The 19714-nt window shown below is 40.8% G+C and overlaps 1 protein-coding gene across 2 annotated transcripts in view; it reads left to right on the plus strand.

Moving 5' to 3' along the window:
- The window catches only part of LOC310984110 (FERM domain-containing protein 5-like), a 70080-nt gene that overhangs the window by 10251 nt on the left and 40115 nt on the right, over nucleotides 1–19714 (plus strand). The window contains exon 1 of one of the 2 annotated variants that reach the window (XM_083969232.1): nucleotides 18010–18215. The exons of the other annotated variant lie outside the window; for it this stretch is intronic. The gene's annotated coding sequence lies outside the window, so the exon portion shown is untranslated. Of the gene's footprint in view, nucleotides 1–18009; nucleotides 18216–19714 lie in introns of those variants that run through there. 2 annotated transcript variants of the gene reach the window in all.

A 19714-nucleotide genomic window follows, 5' to 3' on the forward strand; every position in this document is an offset into this window, starting at 1 on the left:
ATTACACATGGATGCTGACGTCCTGTAAGGCTGCCTGCTGGCTCTGCACATTACAGACAACAGTATCCTCTGAGTGTGCATTGTGTGTGTGTGTGTGTGTGTGGGGGGGGGGGTGTGTGTGTGCACAGGGGCTTTAGGATAGAAGGTTTGCATTGAAAAAAAGAAAGAACTGGAGACATTACAGCATGAAGTTGCCTGTAATGACTCCAGGACTGTCACAAGGGTAACATACTGTGTCTGCTAATTATTCTGCGGCAGAGAGACAACATGCAAATGCAAGAGACAAAAAACTGCAGAGACCTTTTCCAGCACAATGTACTATAGAGTAAAATGTGTTGTAAGTGTTATGATACTGCAGTGTTGTGATAGTTTATAAAAGACACAACTGTATGGCGTGTGCACTGACACAGCTGTGTTAATGATTGTTACAGCTGCACTAATCTGCCTCTTATATGTGCAGGTGTAGTTCATACATCTCTTACCATATACTAATGTAGAGTGCCAGTGTCTGTGTGGGGTCGGTCCGGGTCACGTTTTGCGGTCTGTGGTGTGTGTGTGTGTGTGTTTGTGTTGTTTGTTGTCTCTTGGGAGTGTGTGGCTGTCTGCGCCGTAATGTGGGATGAGGCTGCTGGATTCACGGAGCCAGTCTAAGAGAAGAGGTGGAAGACACACAGTCTGGAGCTGCAGTTCAGACCACGTCATTGCTATATGATAGTATCTCACATGATCAGCATTGGAGTTGTGCGATTGCTAAGCATGTCATATTGTATAAGAGATGTGATGATGTGAGCAGATAAACATATGGCTAATACAGTTCCTTTTAAAGCACAAGCATAAACATCTAAGAAGTATATGTATGCTTACATTTGATCTTTTAGACATTCAGCTGATAGTTTTATCAAACTAATTTGAATCTAAATTGAATTCAATGCATTGCTGTCAGACAGAATGGAAAATCAATTGCTCCTGTGCTGTTGTTTCAACGTCATGGTCGTTTTGGAGGATGTAATTTGTTGTGGCCCTGAACTGTTTTCTCTGTGTGATGCAAAACAATTTACCAGAAACACTCACAGTCTAAGTTGAATCGACACATGAAATAGTTTCTATAAAAATAACCTTTATAGGTGCAGGATTTATTGTAGGACTCTTATTAGATTGCATTAGTTTCAGCTACTGGAGATGTATCCAGTAAACTAGCAAATGAGTGTGTCACATCATAACTTCTTATGGGCAAAACTATCATTTGGTTGATCCTAGGCCTGGGACGATAATACATTTTGCTGGACGATATATTGTCCCACAAATTATTGACGATAAACGATATTATTGACACATTTTTTGGAGAACAAATTAACCACTAATATAATAATAATATTTCATAATAATACAAGTAGACCCTTTTAAATGCGATAAACTTTTATTTCTCATGAGTATTTTTTTTTTTTACCATTGTAATTGGAATGACAATAACTTATATAGCTTGCTACTATCCTAAATAAATAAAATAAACATATAATAAAATAATAAACAGTGCAGTGCAGCTTTTCTGTCCAATAACGTTACACACCTGAAGCTCCACTTTTCATTCAAACAAACTAATGTCACTTCCACAGATTTCATCAATGAGACTAGCATTTATCTCCTAAAAAGTATTAAACCAGCCGGCGGTAAACCTCTAAAAACCTGCTGATAAGTTTTCTTAGTCGTTTTCGCCCCCAATGACGGAGGTTGACCGGCCCGTGAGCTGCTGCAGACGGCTGCAGTCTGTGGGAAGCCCCGCTCCTCCTGCTCGCTGCTACCACATTAGCTCCAAAAACGTCGGAGGAAATCTCCTAACAGGCGATTTGGATAAACTGACCACAGACTGGGGAGTGGGGATCTAAACTGTGACTTTCTGGCATGAAAAAATATTAAAACTTTAAAAAGTGACGTGTTGACAGCGCGGCAGCAAGAATTACGGTAAAATAATTAGCTGCTTAGCTTCACAGTTAGCGCTGCCGGTTGCTGCCAAATGCATTCTGGGAAACAAAGATCCTGGATGACTGAAAAGAGGGTTCACTCCTTTCATTCTGCAAAACAAACGGCCCAGGTGCTGAGACCGATGCACAGAGTGAAGGCTCTTGTCATCCAGCCTGGTTGGAGGAAAACAAATATGTGCGCATGCACATGGCGATTTATCGAGGCCGGAAAAACTATCGAATTCATTTTCATTTATCGTGCGATTAATTGATTTATTGATTATCGTCCCAGGCCTAGTTGATCCTAAAACAATGCAATTAATGATGGAGGGCTTTACGGTAAGAATCAGAGTATACAGAACCATTTCATGTTTTTGCTGCAATAAAATAAAAAGTTTACTTCTTAAGATTGCAATTGCAGTAAGCTCCTCTCCACACTCACATAAGTCACTGCGTTGTGTGGCAGTCAGCAATTTTTTTGTCCAGAGCCTGCACGCACATGCACACAGACACACACACACACACACACACACACACACACACACACACACACACACACACACACACACACACACACACACACACACACACACACACACACACACACACACAGACGTACATTGTTTCGGTTACTAAACACATATTCAGCAGATACTGTTTTTTTCTTCTTTTTTTTCATTTCAGCTAAAGTGCTGATATGTCTTTTGATGTATTGCTTCACATGAACTTAGGTCAATTTCCATAGTGTCCTTTTGTTTATTTTTAAAAAAACTTAAAGCAGAAGTAAGTGATATATTTGTGTTAATATAAGTCTTAAATAGTTATATCTTCCGACAGCAATCACTTACATAGAGTGTTTGGACCGAAACACGGGTCTGTCTGTCACTCTGCTCTGCGCCGAGGAGAAAACATTTCTCGTATCCTACAGTTTTTATCCAATGAGGAGAGAGAACGGCATGCAGGGCTGTGTGTGCAGCCAAGGGACGCCGTGAATGTGGTGACGTAGGGACGAGGACTGTTATGGTGCGTTCAAGGCAGCCCGTAACTCGTGTTTTTCCGACCTGTGAAGTTGTACCAGTTCGATCTGGTACGAGTTCACGGGTCGGAAGTTACGAGTGGCCGTTATAGTGACTTTCACCGGTAAAACAGGTCGGAAAAACACGAGTGGGTTGCCTGGAACGCTACAAAGTCGTAAGTTGTGACTTGAAGCTGTAATTTACGGTTTCAAAAGCCTGCCTGGAACGCAGCATTAGCCAAAATGACCGGACCACTTACTTCTGCTTTAAAGGGACAGCGAGAAGTTTCTATTTGGTTATAAAAAAGTATCATGTTAATGTGGATGAATCTCCGCTACCCACAGTTGTTAATGGGCCCATTTTCGATAAATATATCGTTTTGTCTCTATCGTTATTTTGTTATTATTAGTGGTGGTGGAAATGCTGGTCGAGCTGACCAGCGTTTCCTTACTTTCAGTTTCGTGGCGAGTCATGAGAATAACGCAGCCGAATCGCCGTTTATGGTCGGAACTACGACGGTATGTGATCGTCTTCCAACCTCTGACTTTAATTATTGATGAATGAAAACGTGAGTCCGTCTTGTGCCGGTCAAATAATTTTACGGTGCGCGCGGAGGGTCATAAATGTAGTGTGAAAACGCTTCGCTTTTCCAAAACTCCTCGTTGTCCCTTTAAACATGCTGAGAACTGAGGACCATTCACTTTTTCTCGCCCTATAGACACAGAACTGGACAGCACACTGTTCCCTGTCAGCAAACAGGAAATGTCTTTAAAACCTTACTTCTGGAATTACTTTAATGTGATAGCAGCCTCACTGTTCACTTACCATATTTTTTCAGTCTCTGCACATTGTAATACAAACCTTTGACTAGCAAAACACCTGAAGGCTTTTATTGTAAAGGAAATGTAGCAGTAGTCATTGCTCGGTTAAAGCTGGTCAAAAATGTTATCGCAAAAAATTAAGTCTGCTGAAAAAAAAACACATCTCATCATCTTGTGTCTGCATCACCATGAAATGAAACTGTGCATCTCTTTTTCTCTTTCAAAGTCTTGAAAATGTGAGATTTCCACTATTTTCCATGTGACAACAACCTTTCACTGTGTGGATTCTACCTCATATCCCAGGACACCTCAGCTTTTTTTGGTACCTGAACCTGAGCTGATGTAGTGTGGATGCCACTGGTAGAGTCTTCTCCTCAGAAAATATATGGGGATGGATGTAAAACAAACATCTCCACTCCAGATGGCTGCATCCAGATTTTCAGTCAAGAGTTCAAGTGGGAATAGCAGAACTGCACTGATGTTAATTGCATCTAGACTTATCAATTTTTCACAGGGCTTTGGAAGAGAGAGAGCATTTGTTAAATCCTCCTGGTTGGTCCCTTGTGTTTTATAAAGGGGCAACTCTGAACCAGGCAAGTGCACTTGATATGTATGCAGTACAAAACACTTCAAAATATTTCTCTCTTCTTCAAGTGCTGATTTATAGAGTTGCCCATGAGGAAAGCTGTGTACCCCAGAAGTTAAGCCTTTTATGATACAATATTCTGCATGTGCTTTCATAATTGCTTGAAACATCATCCTATCTTTGCATTCTGTTTCTGTATATCTTCATAAATTTGCTGAAAGCAACACAAGCATTATGTTTCCATGCATCCATAAGACCACTTTGATTTCTGTAGAGATTAAACAAACAAGATAATAACAGACTGAGTTGAGCCAGAGTAGCCACTTTACTCTGTTTCCTGCTCCGTTGTGCTAAGCTAACTGGGTGCGCTCTCTACTTTCAAATGTACCAGATGAGAGAGTGGTATTGATCTTCTTATCTAACTCAAGAATTGCATTGTTTTAAAATTGAAGTGTATTTCTCAAGATTGAACTTTTCCCTTTAAATAAGACAAAATATGGTGATATGCTTCACAATGACAAAGCCCATTTGTGGCCGTAGTTAGTTACTAGAAAATGAGGAAAACATGTGATGTAGTTATGAAGTCTGTGCAGGGAGGAGGTTTGTGTGGATGGATGAGTCAACAAAACACTGGAGTTAAGTTATTTATTTCACACCAAAGCTTTACTATGTACGTATATGGTTGTTTAGTTTGGAAGACTTCTTGTCCTCACAATCATAGTTGCTAAGAGGTTTAGTTATTGAGGAGCTCTGTCTGTTAAAGTTTGACCAGTGTTTCATCTTGTTTTTTAGGTCGGTGTTTCTTTAAAAAAAAAAAAAAAGAACAGAAAAGGCTGCGTTGATGTTAAATCTAAACAGATCATGTCTTGCTTTACTACATTTTTTAAAATACATTTTAGGTGGAGGGATATACTCAATGGTTATCATTACCAAGGGCAAAGCCATCCATCTCTGTCACATCATCCAGACCAGCCTGGAACCCCGCGATCGTACGCAAATGCACCTTACTGTTCAGCTCAGCTCCTCAGTCCACAAGTCTGCTGCGGTCTATTTTTAAGCTCTTGCTATAGTGGAGCAACCGTACGTGTGTGGAATATTAAGCGCTCCTCCTCTAACTCGCTCTCGCTCATCCCCTCTCTAAATGTGGGTAACTGTAGTCATCATCGGCTCACTTTCATACGCGGAGCAGCGGACACTTCAGTCGAGTGCCAGCCAAAGAGCCCTTGTTTTTCTTCTTTGCTCGCTTGCTTGCCCTCTTGCGTTCTTCCATGTGCACACAAACACAAAATCAATCCGGTCTCTTTTCCCATACATCTCTGACTTTTCTCTCATCCTCTTCCCATCGCCCTTGTAATATTCTCTTTGTCTCTCTGCTGAGATTAGTCTCTGGAGCCTCTTCTGGCATGGTAAGCAGCGTGATCAGTGAGCAGACTGGCTAACAGACTACTTTGTAATCTCAGGACGTCTTGGAGAGAGCTGCTGTTCTGATACGCAGGGATGATCAGCATTGCCTTTTGCTGACTGTGTGTGTGTGTTTCATAAAGCGAATGTTCGCTGTCCTGAGGGAGCTCTTTTTTCTTCACGTCTCTTGTCTTCATGTCTGTCAGAGAGGTGGACGGCATGAGAATGACCCATTGAAAGGGACTGATCCCAAAGCCTGATATGCCCTTAAGGTATTGGCACTGACTACATCTGCCGACTCGCTGGTCTGTGTAAAAAATTAAATATCTATTTCTTATGGACTAATCATTTCACAGGTTCAAATAATGTTTTCAATTTAATTCTGGAGTTTTGATTAAAATCCATAGAAAGTGTGGTCATCAGTCAAAGAGGCAGAAAAACTACTATGGAGGACATTTAAATTAAAGTAGAGAGGCAAATAGACAAGATAAATGTACTCGTTTTAATGCTATGCATGACTTTTTTAAGCAAGAACTCATCAAACATAAATGTCAAGTAAAATTAGACCAAGCTATTTCTGACTGATGACAACATTTTTTGACATTTCTTTCACTCATCAGTGCCAAACAAAACTGCTCTTAAGACCACTCCTTCTATCCTGCTCGGGTATTCAAAAAGACACGTTTGTGACTGCACACATTCACAGAAAAACTGACTGGCACACACACACACACACACACACACACACACACACACACACACACACACACACACACACACACACACACACACACACACACACACACACACACACACACACATAACTGTAACTCACACAGTCAGACCCTTGCCTTCTGACATTAGCACCACAGCAGGCGATGGATCTGTTCCAGACACGTTTTTCATCAATCACTGCAGCTCCGATGGCCACATATGAAATACGGACTTGGAAGCCACCAGATCATCTAATTGAGTAGATTGGCTCATGGCCTTGCTGAGATCTTTGCTCCTTTTGTAAGAATCTGACTTTTAAGGTGTTGAGCAAGAAAAGAGAAAGACAAAAGGATAGAAGCACAAATCCCTCACTGAATATGTAACAAACTTAACAACACATAAGTAAAATGTGGATTTGAAGCAAGTTTAAAGTTTGCAGCTGCAGGTGTCTTTGTGAAATGAACCTTGGGGGTTGAGAGTGTCTTGAGATTGAAACTTGAACTTGGAATTTGATATCATGTCTCCAGCTCTGTCATTATCCTGAAAGCCTTCATCTGAAATAATTCTATTCTTTGCATAAAAAACCTTGCTATTTTATCATTGATGGCCTTTTTCATAGGCTGATGGTGATGCATACTGAGGATGAGTCTGGGTAAGAGCAGACATTCAGGAGAAGTTTCACAGTTTCACAGACAGCTCATCTCTTGACTCAGGTGCCTCTATTGTCTTACTTGGATGGCAAGAGAGAGAGAGTCCTCCTTTTTGTTGTTTTGTGAAGTAGGCAGCTGATTTTTACACGGCAGCAAACAACTTTACCTCTGTTGGTTATTTTTGCCATCTATGGTGAAGGATCCAAAATATTTCCACACAATACTCAGATGCCTGAGTTGTGATTATCTGATCAGCACATCTTTTCCATGGAATATAATTTTTTTTTTTTTTTTTTTACTTTTGCACAATATCATCATTGAAGGTGCAGATGTTTTGATAAGAAGCCATTAAACAGATGGTGTAACACACAAAATCAATGATGTAGTTGATAATGAGATGGGTCTGAGAGGTCAGTGGGTTGCAAATTACAGTAAGACAGCAGGTAGAAATTCTGAAAACATTAATCAATTTGACAACACGTGGGCTCCAAAAAAATTCACAACAAATGCAAACAAGTGCACTATAAATCCAGTCTTACAACAGAACAGAAGTATTTACAGCAGACACAAGTGTGAGGTGTGAGGCTGTGGGACCAGGTGTAATAATCTAAATCTCAGCAGCCCAGCCTCAAGTCCAACCCATCACCCTTTGTTTTTCACATCAGACTCTTTCTCTCTCTCTGAGTCTGCATGACTTTTCTGTCTCTGTCATTGGAGAGCGTTTTCAGTGCTTTCAACTTTTAATGCAAGTTTGTGTAATTTTTGTTTTTTGTTTTCTTAAGTTGCAGTACATTGAGTTCTCAGGAACCAGAGAGAAAAGACCTGGCAATAGTGGGCTTTATCATAAACACTGTTGACCATTGTTAGTAACATTAGCATTTGAGCAGAAGTAGCATGCAACAAACTAAATTTCACATAGTCAGGTTACCTTTAACACTGTTCAGTATGTATTCAAACATTTAATGAATGAGGGGGACATGAGGAAATATTTAATTAGACTTACTCTACACTGAGACTGAGCACAAGCTTAGCTAAACCTTGGGGCCACATAATGTCACCGGCATTAACAACTTAATGAATTATTTAACATGTCCTCTTTTGAAAAAAAAAACATTAAAGTAAAGTAGAAGGCGTTCGGTCAATCCATCTTTATGTTGTTAATCTGACACTGTTAATGGTCTCTTTCTAACACCAGTTTGGCCCCGCCTGGAAAAATGTTGTCTCTGTTTATTTAAGAAACACCATGTACTGGACCTCAAGGGAACAACAGCTTCAAAATTATAAAAAACAAAACAAAAACAGATTAAAAAAAATGTTGAATTAAACAGAACAGGTTCAAAAGTTGAATTAACACTGATAATACTTCTATTTAACCTAGCTTGCTAATATTAGCCCTTATTTTCACATGCATGAGAGTGCACGGAGTGGCTGCTGCACACAGTGCTGTGAGCATTCATGCTTCTGTTTTATTTATTTTTTTATTTAAATATTACATGCTAATTCAAAGTGTATGTCATAAAACACCTTCCTCTCTTTGACGTGATAGCACGTTAGAATTTGTAGCTGTCAGAAAGGATGAGGGGAAACTTATTGTAGAGGGAGTGAAATTTCCAGATCTCAATGACCCAAAGCAGGTATGAAAATATAAACTGAAGCAAATAATTGTTTTTTTATCATATGAAATGGTTTCACGTCCTTCTAATACAAACAGGCACCTAATTATATTCCAGAGCTTGGTTTCTGGGCCTCAGACATCAAGGCAAGGGCATTACTTCATTTCCACAATCCCTAGGCTTTGACTGATGATGAGATGCACACTACAGCACGCTCCTTCATTCCCCCCCCCATCCTTGTTTCCCATTGTTTTCTTTCTCTGACGGTCTCAGCCTATTTTTCAGTCCTTTATTTCTCTGTCTGTCTCCAGAGCCTCATCTGGAACTCGAATCATCTATATCAAAAGACTGACGGGGTTCTCTGCCTCAATTAAGCGTGTATACTGACTCAGAGGAGCACATAATGGGAAGGTTGCTGTTGTGCGTTGCCTGTGAAAACTTTCCTTCATTTACATTTGCTCTACGAGGTGAATGTGATGAGAGACAGCGGGGGCTCATTTGAAAAGCTGGTTTTCTTCTTTTCCCTGACCGTGTTCCCAGCATCTGTTTGATTTGTAAGATTTACTCACTGACCACGCTCGCTGAAGATTTTGGCAATCCAACGTAGCTGTTTTGACAACAAGGCAAAAGCTAACAAGGTCATTGTGATTTAACTTGAAGGGCTACATTTCTTTCATAAAAAACCTCTCTACTGCTCATGTAGCAAATAGGTTGTTTTAATGTCTTGGCCTCTTCAGTCAATGACATATTACAACCTGGATTCTGTCAGACATATACTACTGCTTTAAAAAAAACAGGCTTTGCTCTTGCTATCATTAAGTTTGCATTGCACACATTAGCTTGATGATAAGTTAGTGAAGTCTCTTCACATGCACCAGTGGCTGTGTATCACCGTCTCGTCACAGCAGTACTATGGCACAGCCAACCAGCCCAGTGACTTTCCACCGCCCTTGGATTTTTGGAGATGCTGGGGAACCACAGGTCTCCATGGCAACAAGATTATTACATCACTACTCTCCAGCTGCTGTCGTCAAGCTGGTGTTTGGCCAAGCTCTGCGGCAGCCCATCAGTGACTCTACACACTCATCACACACACACACGCTGCTGCGCATGCCAAAACCCCCACTCCAAACTCCTCGAACTATGACCATATGTTCAAACATTTCAAGATTTGATAGTAGCTAACTCCTTTTTGGATATCGAGTATAGAATATCTTCTTTTTTATTTGAGAACAAAAAACAATTGGTGTGAGTGGCACCTTCCTGAAATGTCCTGCATTTGTATGGTTGAGCTGTAACACTGCGGTAAGATTATAAAAGGCAGTCATGCATTTTTAGCAGGCTTCATCAGAGCAGGAAAAAAGAAATTGATGGTTCCAACCTCTCAAATCAGACACTGCTACATTTTATGCCCCAACAGCAGAGACAGCCAGGGCCGGAGGCATTATGTTTTGGGGTTGTCTGCCCATTCATCGCAGTCTCCTGAATGTGATATCTCAGTAACGACTTCAGAGGATTTCTTCAAATTTGGCAAGAACTTTGACTCAAAGATGAATTGATTATATCTTGATGGTCAAGGATGATGATGGTTCTTGTGAATGTGATATTTCAAGTTGGCTGGATGTGTTGCGGTAGCGCAGTGATGCAGTGGTTCCTCACAGGAAGATAGTTGTGGGTTTGATTTCTGAGCCTGTGGTCTCTCTGTACAAGAAGTAGAAAAGTCGCGCACATCCAATAAAAAGGTGCTGGCCTCAAAAATGAATGTACATAAAGAAAAAGAAGAAGAGCAGCACGCTCGAAACGTTACTACTGATATTGTTGGATCAGGATGTGCTAAATAAAAGCACGTAAAAGGAGCTTGAGTGTGCGGTCTCCTCTTTTCCTGTGGTCTCTCTGCACATGGATTCTCTCCAGGTACTCCAGCTTCATCCTAAAGTCCTAGGTCAACATTGGGTTATTGGTGACTTGAAATTGCATGTAGGTGTGAATGTGAGTGTTGTTTGTCGACCTTGTGATAGACTACTAGAGAGTGTACATGACCCTTGCCCTAAATCACCAGGGATTGGCTCCAGCCCAGTAATGCAGGAAAATCTAGATGACCATGAACTATAAATGCTCTTGCAATGTCCTTCTGAGAATCAGCAGGTGTCTTCTCCACCTGTAGCCTCCACTACCCCAGTTTGAATATCGCCTTGGGGAAGGTTAGTCCTTAAAATCTTTGGCACTCTTTAAATGGGGTTAACAGTCTCGGGTAGCCCAATTTACAGCGGGCTGGGTCCCTGTGGGTGCCTGTGATAGATGGCCACATGAAAGAGACTTACATACAACCGGCTGTGATGTGCGCATGCAGAGGATCTGGATGTGATTGGTACAAAAAGGTCCAACAGCATCAGACTTGTCATTTGTGCTGCTTCAAAGCAGCTGGTTCCCATTCCTTAACCCCTCTCCCTGCCAGCCAGGTTGTTTCAAGTGCAAGAAGGCTGAGAAGCCACTTTGTCCCTCAGCGAGGCAATTCGTCAAGATGTCAGTACTGCCGCAGACAGGACAGCATTTCCCAGAAGGCCATGTGTACTTCCTGCTTCTGCAGAGGTCAAAGTGACCTTGCCGCCTGAATGAACTCTCTGTTCCAACTGTGCTCCCTCAGCTGAACTAAACATTTATGTGTGCACACAGGCCCTCGGGTCTCACTAAGAGGGAAGTGTTGTGGATGGATGAGATCAGGTGAGCTTTGACAGGAATGAGAGGAGAAGGAGGAGGAGAGGATGGGGAGTGAGAGAGAGCCTCAGGTGAGTCTCACCTGGTTGGCTGTGACAGTTTACCAAACTTGCAGATAGGCAGAAAGATGTACAAAGAAGTGCAATCATTTTTGTGATTGTATTTTTTCTTGTGTGATATGCTTTTATTCTATATATGACTGTTTCTTCCGTTCTCTTGCCCTCACACATCCATTTATTATGTAATTCAGGTACATTCCTGAGGAGATCTAAAATAAGATTTATGATGTCAGCTCTTATATCTGCAGCAGGGTCACGGGTGGTTGGAATTAAAAATGTATAAATTGTCAGAAGGTGGGGGATAATGCAGCAGAAGGAGAGGTGAGGTCCAGGCAGATATGTCTTGAGAAAGAGAAACAGTGGGAAAAAAGGTAAGGTAAGATGTTGGAAGAGACAGGAGGGATAAAATAGGAAACAGCAGGATTTCCAGAACTATGAACTTTATTTTTGCTGAGTTTTACCCAACCTTGAAGATGAGATAATGGCTCATACACCAGCTTTCATCAGCAGGCTCACACTCATTCAGGCCAAATACCTCTATTTTCTGCATTAATTTTTTCCTACACTGTATGGGCCACTGAAGGAAAATTTTGCACCACTTGCACCACTAACCTCATTGCGGTTCTTTTGCTTTAATCAGAAATATAGAAAACATATAATTTATGACAAGGCTGTGCATCGGCACAATCAGATAAAAATCTGGCAGGAGGCAGGAGAGAGAAACTGTCACATTGAGAATATATATAGCATATAAATATGTGATTGTGTGCTGAGCGTCTCTGTTGTTTTTGTTGGGATATTTGCAGAATTTCCGGATTCAGAGGTTTTTGTTTTTGTATGGTTTTTGTCCTCAGGACCCAAAATACTGTTCCTGTGGTGCAGTAAATCATAATCCAACCATATCCAGTTAACCCAGAGTAGCACTGCTCACTCCGCTAATTCATGTCATGAGTGTCATTGTAATGTGATTGCCACTAAGCAGTCAGTCAAGTGACCATCATGATTTAGCCACTGTAGCCACTTATAGAATTATTCTGACAAAAGCATTTTATTCTGAAGTATGATCATTTATGTTTTATCTAGTTACAAAGTTGTAAATAAATGAACCTAATAGTATCATATTATGGTCATTATTTAAAGGGACAACAAGGAGTTTCTATTTGGTTATAAAAAAGTATCACATTAATGTGGATGAATCTACGCTACCCACACTTGTTAATGGGCCCATTTTCGATAAATATATAATTTTGTCTCTATCGTTATTTTGTTATTATTAGTGGTGGTGGAAATGCTGGTCGAGCCGACCAGCGTTTCTTTACTTTCGGTTTTGTGGCGAGTTATGAGAATAACGCCGCCAAATCAAAACTCCTCACTGTCCCTTTAATGTAAAACTAACTGAATTTGTTGTATTCTCAGACAAATATTTCCTCATATTATTGAAGGCTTGATTGGAAAGTGTTTGCAATAATCAACCTTTATGACAGTGGCATAAAGAAAAAATGTATGTTGTTGAGACATGCATCCAATATTCATACCAGTGGCTTTAATTTCACCTTGGAAATGAGCAAACTGTTGGCACTTCCCCTCAGCCGCAAGGGACATGAAAGGGGTGTTAAGTATGGAAAAAGGTGGCTGCTATTCAATTAATGAAATGTCGCTCATTTGACGCCAATTTGCAGAGACATTTATCTTGAAGATAAAATAAATGAGCAGTGATGTCAGACATCAGAATGACTCTGTGAATTAACACATGTCCAAAGTTAATATTTCCAAATTAATATGTATTGTATTGGTTAATTAAAACACTGTGGTGTCTGTTTTGGGGAGGTCAGAAAAGATCACAGGGCCCCAGTATAATCAAATGAAATGGAGGGCAAAGGTCTTGGAGAAAGCTGTGATCAATCTACTTCTCAATTATGAATATTATATTATACTGCAGACTGAGATAGACTGGATAACATCATTTTAGACGGTATGGAAAGCCTGTAACAATAAAGAGTATCACAAGGAGAGGTAGCCTATATTTCATTTTTACTCCAGTTCCCTCTTCACTTCAGTCATATGTCGCTCTCCAGGCTGAATGGATGACATCTCAGTGAATGAAAAACACTTAAAATGACAATAGCTCATCTGGGCTTTCTATGTTTAAGTGTAATTAGTATCTCCTATTGAGCTCCCTGCTGGAACAGGATCTGATGTGTCAAAATCTGTTCTGAAATTAGTTTGTTTGAAAAAAGCACATCTGTGTAAAGACTTGACGAGATCTATCTTAAACCTTTGCCTTGTACATCATATACAACCCCCCCCCCCCCCCCCCCCCCCCCACCATTTATCTCATCTCTGCTGTGTAGGTATATGGCTCTGCTCCTGTCACTCATTAATTAGTCAGTGAAATCTGACTTTGCAAAAATTGCTCGACCCCGGTTTCCTACACTGCTGTCTGAATTTAGACACCTCGTTAATTTGCTCTTGTGAGGATAAACCACCCTGAAAGTGCTTGTAGTGAATTTGGAGACTGTTGTTCAGTATGTGATAAATCAGCAACATTATTCTCATCCAAGGATGGAGTATCCACTGGGGACGTGGGGGGGACTTGTCCCCCTCATTTTCAAAATGCTAATTTTGTCCTTGCATTTGCATCACAGATTCAGTTTTATTTACTCTTTTTACCTCATCTAAGCAGTTCACTCTGAAGCCGAGATGAGAGAAGCCCTCTGTTAAAAGAAAAAACTGACACAGATGATTGAGGTTGCTTGAGTTACAAGAAATCTGCACAATCTCCCCAATTACTTCCATGTATTCGTAGTAATAAGCATGATGTGCAGCAGGGAGTGGTCTCTAATAGGAGGTTGTTGGGGTTATAGCTGCCCTGAGAGAAAACAAATCTCTAGACAGTATTTGAGGTTTAAGCACTAGTACTAGCCTACTGCTGATTTGAGTAAATCTAGTAATGATATTACAAATACAACATTATAAATGAACAATTCCACATTTTGGTAAATATGATATTGATGCGACTTTCACAACATATTCAGTACAGTATGTAACTGCAGCCAGCAGCTGGATAGCTTAGTTTATAATAGTCTGTAATAGTCCACTTTCCCACAGTGCAATAAAGCCATTTCATGTTTTTTTCTGTAGATAATGGTTGTAAAAACACAACATTTTTCAAGCAGTAGTTTGATGCATTGCCATGGCACTGGTTATCTTTTCCTGTGTTGGACAATTTATTTGTCAGTCATGCTACTGCTCCCTTTCACGACCAACCAGCCTAAAGACATTTGAAATGCATCTCAAGTCAATTACCGGCGTAAAGGATCAATACGTGCACCGTTCTTTACAGAAAACAGAGTCTGATTATGATACCGTGGACTCAAAACCCAATTCTCTCTCAATTAATCTATGTTTTGTTGAACTGCCTTTATCCAAGTCTGGTGGGCTATTTCACATCATTTGTCCACTTGACATTTGTTCAATACTGAAACAGTGGAGTTAATGATGAATATTTCGCAAGCCTGACTATTGCTGAGAAACACTGCTGCAGCTCTGCCGTAAAGATCTCACGGGTCATTTAAAGCACGCGTACTGGACGGCAAAATTTCTGCAAACATTGACTGTTCGCCTTCAGATGAAACATTAATGTTCATGCAGACATTGATGCTATGGACAGCTGGTCGTTTTATGTGTCAGTCACCCCCCCCACCCCAACCCCCTATAATGCAGCACATGCAGAGATAGGAGTTATGGTAGAAGCTTAGAAGCACTTGAGCTCAGCAGTCAGCTGCCATTTAAGGCTCATCTTCTCTCCTCTTTAGTGCACAGTCAGAGTGACACAATTTTCAGAGGTAGTGGAGCTTTTAATTGAAAGGCTTGTACTGGAAGTATCTGTCCTTAATGAAGTGTTTTCACTTGTGCTCCTTAGCCAGGTTCATGAGCTCAGCTGCACCTCTTCTCTCCACTGTCAGTGTACAGGAATCAGTTAGGGCTTCAAATTGTTGAAGAAATGTAGAAAAGTTTTCACTGTAGATGTTTTTTAAATACGCATTGTCCTATGTAAGTAGAAGACAACCATGAAAATAAATCTATGTAGAGCTGTAATGCTTTTATGACCTCAAAAGAAAATAAGATAAAAGGAGAAATTAATGAACCTGTGCATCTTCTCTGACGCCTGTTATGTTGAATAATATGCTCATTATGCAGGTGTCTGCACCTTCTGATGAGACAGTAATTGTTGTAGCTCTGATATTGATCTGCACCAAATCCTGATAATAATATCTGGGTCTTGGGCTGTTGAAGGCATGTTGCTTGTTGCTATGTGTTTTCTATGTGGTGCGGAGCCGGTAGTGTACAGTATAGACTTTAAGAGGCTTTTCACATAAAACAGCTAAAAAAAACCAATGCTGACGAAAGACGTGAGAGTGAACCCAGACATTAAAGATCGTAAAACCGAAGAGAGAAATGGATGTTGGGTGATTATTCATCATGGGTTCACCATCACATGTGACCCCTCTCATACACAAAGTCAGTTGATCAGTTGTGAACGTAGTATCTTTTAAGAACTAGCCACCTGGTCTGAGTGATCTAAGATGTTGTGGTTGTCCATAGCAAGATGTGTCACCAGGGTCTCCAACAAAAGAGGTGGCTTTGAATTCAGAGGTCAGGGTCTCACTCAGCTCAAGTTAACAGTTGTTGCAGTTGCTCTTTGTGTCTTCTTTATTTTTTTTTATTTTTTAGAGTTAATACGCACTGAAGCAGTTCCCAGACTGTGGGTGGGAGTGCCTCAAAGGGTCAGTTTATTGAACTGATTAAAGAAATTCATTATCTAAGCAAAGAAGAAAAGCAACTACTTTTCTGTTGCACAAATCTGTTTCTAGTTTCTTGCTTATTTCTTGTGAAATCCCAATTTCTTAAACCTCCTCGGGCTTTTCAGATCCTTCAAATGAGATAATCAGAGTATATATAATCCCCTTTTTGGTCGATCTGCACAAGATCCATCACAAAGAAACACTGATTCATTTGAAGGGTCCAGAAGCAAAATGAAGCACTGAGGCTGTGTGATCATGGTCAGAAGACAGTATCATACACTACGCACAAATAATTAGGGATTTACAACATTTGGGAAAATGTAAAAAATATTTGCTACAGTGATGAAATAAGGGCATTTAAGTAGATGTATGGAATTGTAATTTCTTCATCTCAAACAATTCATTGAAACAAAACCCAACATCAGTGGTGGGTATACCACAACAGTGGGCGTCCACTTCTCTGTCTTTCTGTGACTCTTCCAGTCTCTCTGTGTCTCTGTTCAACTTGCTGATGACACACTGTGACACTCTGAGCTCAGTGACAACTTCCCTCTGTGAACATCCCGGTTGAAGCCTCGACATGTCCAGACACTGTTGATGGATCGTTAGGTGTCGTCTTGGTCTCACGATGTCAGAATGTGAACAGCACGATGAAGAGGACTGTTTCAATACAAACTGTTACTAAATAAGAACATTTAGTGGTCGATTCATGGATCAGACACTTGATTTTTGTGGGTAATCACCTTGTTAGAGAACAGCATGTCATGTTGTAAGTACTGAAACATTGAACAGTTGAACATGTGCATTCAAAAAAGTTTACAGAAGGTCAAATTAAGTTCACCTGTAAAGGTTATAGTGCATTTTAGGTGCATTTTGAAATTTCATCGGAAAGCTGAATATCCCTAACTTTTTGTGAGTAGTGTAGTAGTGTAGTGTATTAGTTGAAAATCTTATCAACCTGCATCTGTGTCTTTTAAATCCCCTTCAAACTGTGTGTTTTTTCTGCTCTTTTATCCCTCTCATTTTTGCTCCTGGCTCAGTAAAGACAAATACTCGGGGGATGGACTGCTCACTCTCCTGTTGTACTGGATGCCGGTTTGGCAGAGCTTGCCTGTGCTGTTTACCCATGTTAGCACTGCTTACAATGAGCTACAAGGGGAAGCTGGCATGGCTGTCGGGTTTAGCCGGGCATGTGCCCTCAGAAGAGGCTTAGCTCACACTGGGGCAGCGGGCACCGCCCTGTGAAATGAGCCAGCTCAGCCTTCTGTGTGTGTATGTCTTTAAATGCAATATCCAGCTCTGACCTGCAGCTCCAGTGAGACTGACCTCTTGAATCAAGATACGCTCTGGGCTCACTTACTGTGGCAGCCTTGTAAACTGTCAGTCAATCTATGTTAGTTTAAAATGCAAATTAAAACTTTACAAGGACACAAGGTTAAGACACCAGAAGACAAGTAGCTACATAAACCGTCAAATTAAAAAAAAAAAAACAAGTCTAAGTAGCGCGCTGCTACTGCCGGTGCCATGTGTGAAGGCGTCGCCTCCTTGACCCGTCTGTCTTGTCGGACATTATCTCGGGCCCAGACATAAACAAGCTGAATCATGTCTAAAGCTTTCTTTTTTCCCCCTCTCTGCCAGTGTAATTTGTGTGTGAGGAGTGTGTTGTCAAGCTGAGGGCTGTGTGACAGGAATAAGAACGACTCCTGGCTGTCCTCTCAGGGGCTCAGTGAATCTCTGCAGCTCTGCAGCTAATTGTCTTCACCGCTGTGTGTCGGCATCCTGGATGCTGCAGCAGTCTTGTCCCTGTCACAGGCTGCTGTTTGCCTCTGGCAGTACTGGAGAAGGTGCTGCTTCACCTGTGAGGATGTGAACAGCAGGTAATATTTTTTTTCAAAAACTACTTTTAAGAATCAAAACCAAAACTTTTTCCTAAATGGCTGCCTCGTATGTTTCTGTGTTTCTATGAAATTAAGACATGAATATCATCTAGACTATCAGTAATCAAAGAGATTAATTATTATCTTCTTTTAATCCTAGGATTTTCGCATTAATCTCCCAATGTTTTTGTATGTCACAGTACTAAATTGGGCCTGCCGCCTGTATGTTGTATGTTTTTGCCAGTGCATGCATGTGCGTCCTACTGCATAGGGGTGTGTGTGTGTGTGTGTGTGTGTGTGTGTGTGTGTGTGTGTGTGTGTGTGTGTGTCCCAGTCCCAGAGGTCTTTCCAGTTCCACAGTCATTAAATCAGAGCAGCTTTATCCTTATTATCCCTGCACCCTGGAAGTGAATAGCCATAGAGTTGCAGCTGCAGGTCACCTGAGATAATCACAAAGAGCCAAAGTTCACTTTTGTTTTTTTTTCTGCTGGGCTCCCTTCACAGCCGCACACGGCTCTGCCTCTGTGATGGTTTCTCTCTCTCTCATAGGTGGCAGACACATCAAATAACCTGAACCGCCCCTTTAAGATTAGAAACAATTTCCATTATACATAGTTAGGGTTTACAAACTGGAACGAACTTATCTTAAATTTATGATGAGGTAGGCCTTGATATTTTAACTGTGATGGGGAAATCTCAGTGTGTCTAAACAACATCTGTCGCCACCATTATTAGCAGATGATGTTTTCAGTCTTGTCGTGATTGAATGCAGTGATACCTGCCATAACTAACAACAGTACATTGCTGTCTTCTTTCAACGTGTCTCTGCATTATCTGAAGCCATCTGATCACAACTGAGTGTTTATTTCCACACTTGCTGTGTTGCAACTCAGCTGCATTTTAATGACTCAGCAAAACCCATTTATTTTCTGGCTTCCTTTGCATCCCCCTTGATATTTGCAGGCCACTGTGATTGTGTGCACTGGCAGCAAAACACTGTATCTTTGAAGCTGCTGTTTACATGCACTCCAACACTGTTTTTCCCAGCCTGTTGTGAATGACATTACACAGAGGGCTCTTGTGTGCTAAGAGTAATTACGGCAAAGGAAGAAGTTATGTTATCGCCCCCCTCACTTTTATAGTTAAAGGATTTTTATTTGTCACTGAAGTGTGTTTGACCATTGATTTCTCACAGCCCAGATGAGGGAGGATGTGAGTTGATCAAAATATTGACACACTCATTTGAGCCACCTTGACTTTGTACTGTGCACAAACAGCAATAAGTTCATCGAGCGGCAGTGTGGTGCATGAGGACTTTTTGCCCTGAGTTTAGCCTCTTAGGCCACATAGAGGTTTTCCTAATGCTTTAATGATATCATTGCAAGCCTTATAAACTACTTTACAAAGGTTTCCTCTATTATTTTTTATATTTATGTTGTTGTCTCCACCACTTTTTTTATGTTACATCTCACCTTCAACACAAAGACATATGTCTAAGT

The sequence above is a fragment of the Trachurus trachurus genome (genome assembly GCF_905171665.1).
Source record: "Trachurus trachurus genome assembly, chromosome: 3".
In the NCBI taxonomy this organism is placed as follows: domain Eukaryota; kingdom Metazoa; phylum Chordata; class Actinopteri; order Carangiformes; family Carangidae; genus Trachurus; species Trachurus trachurus.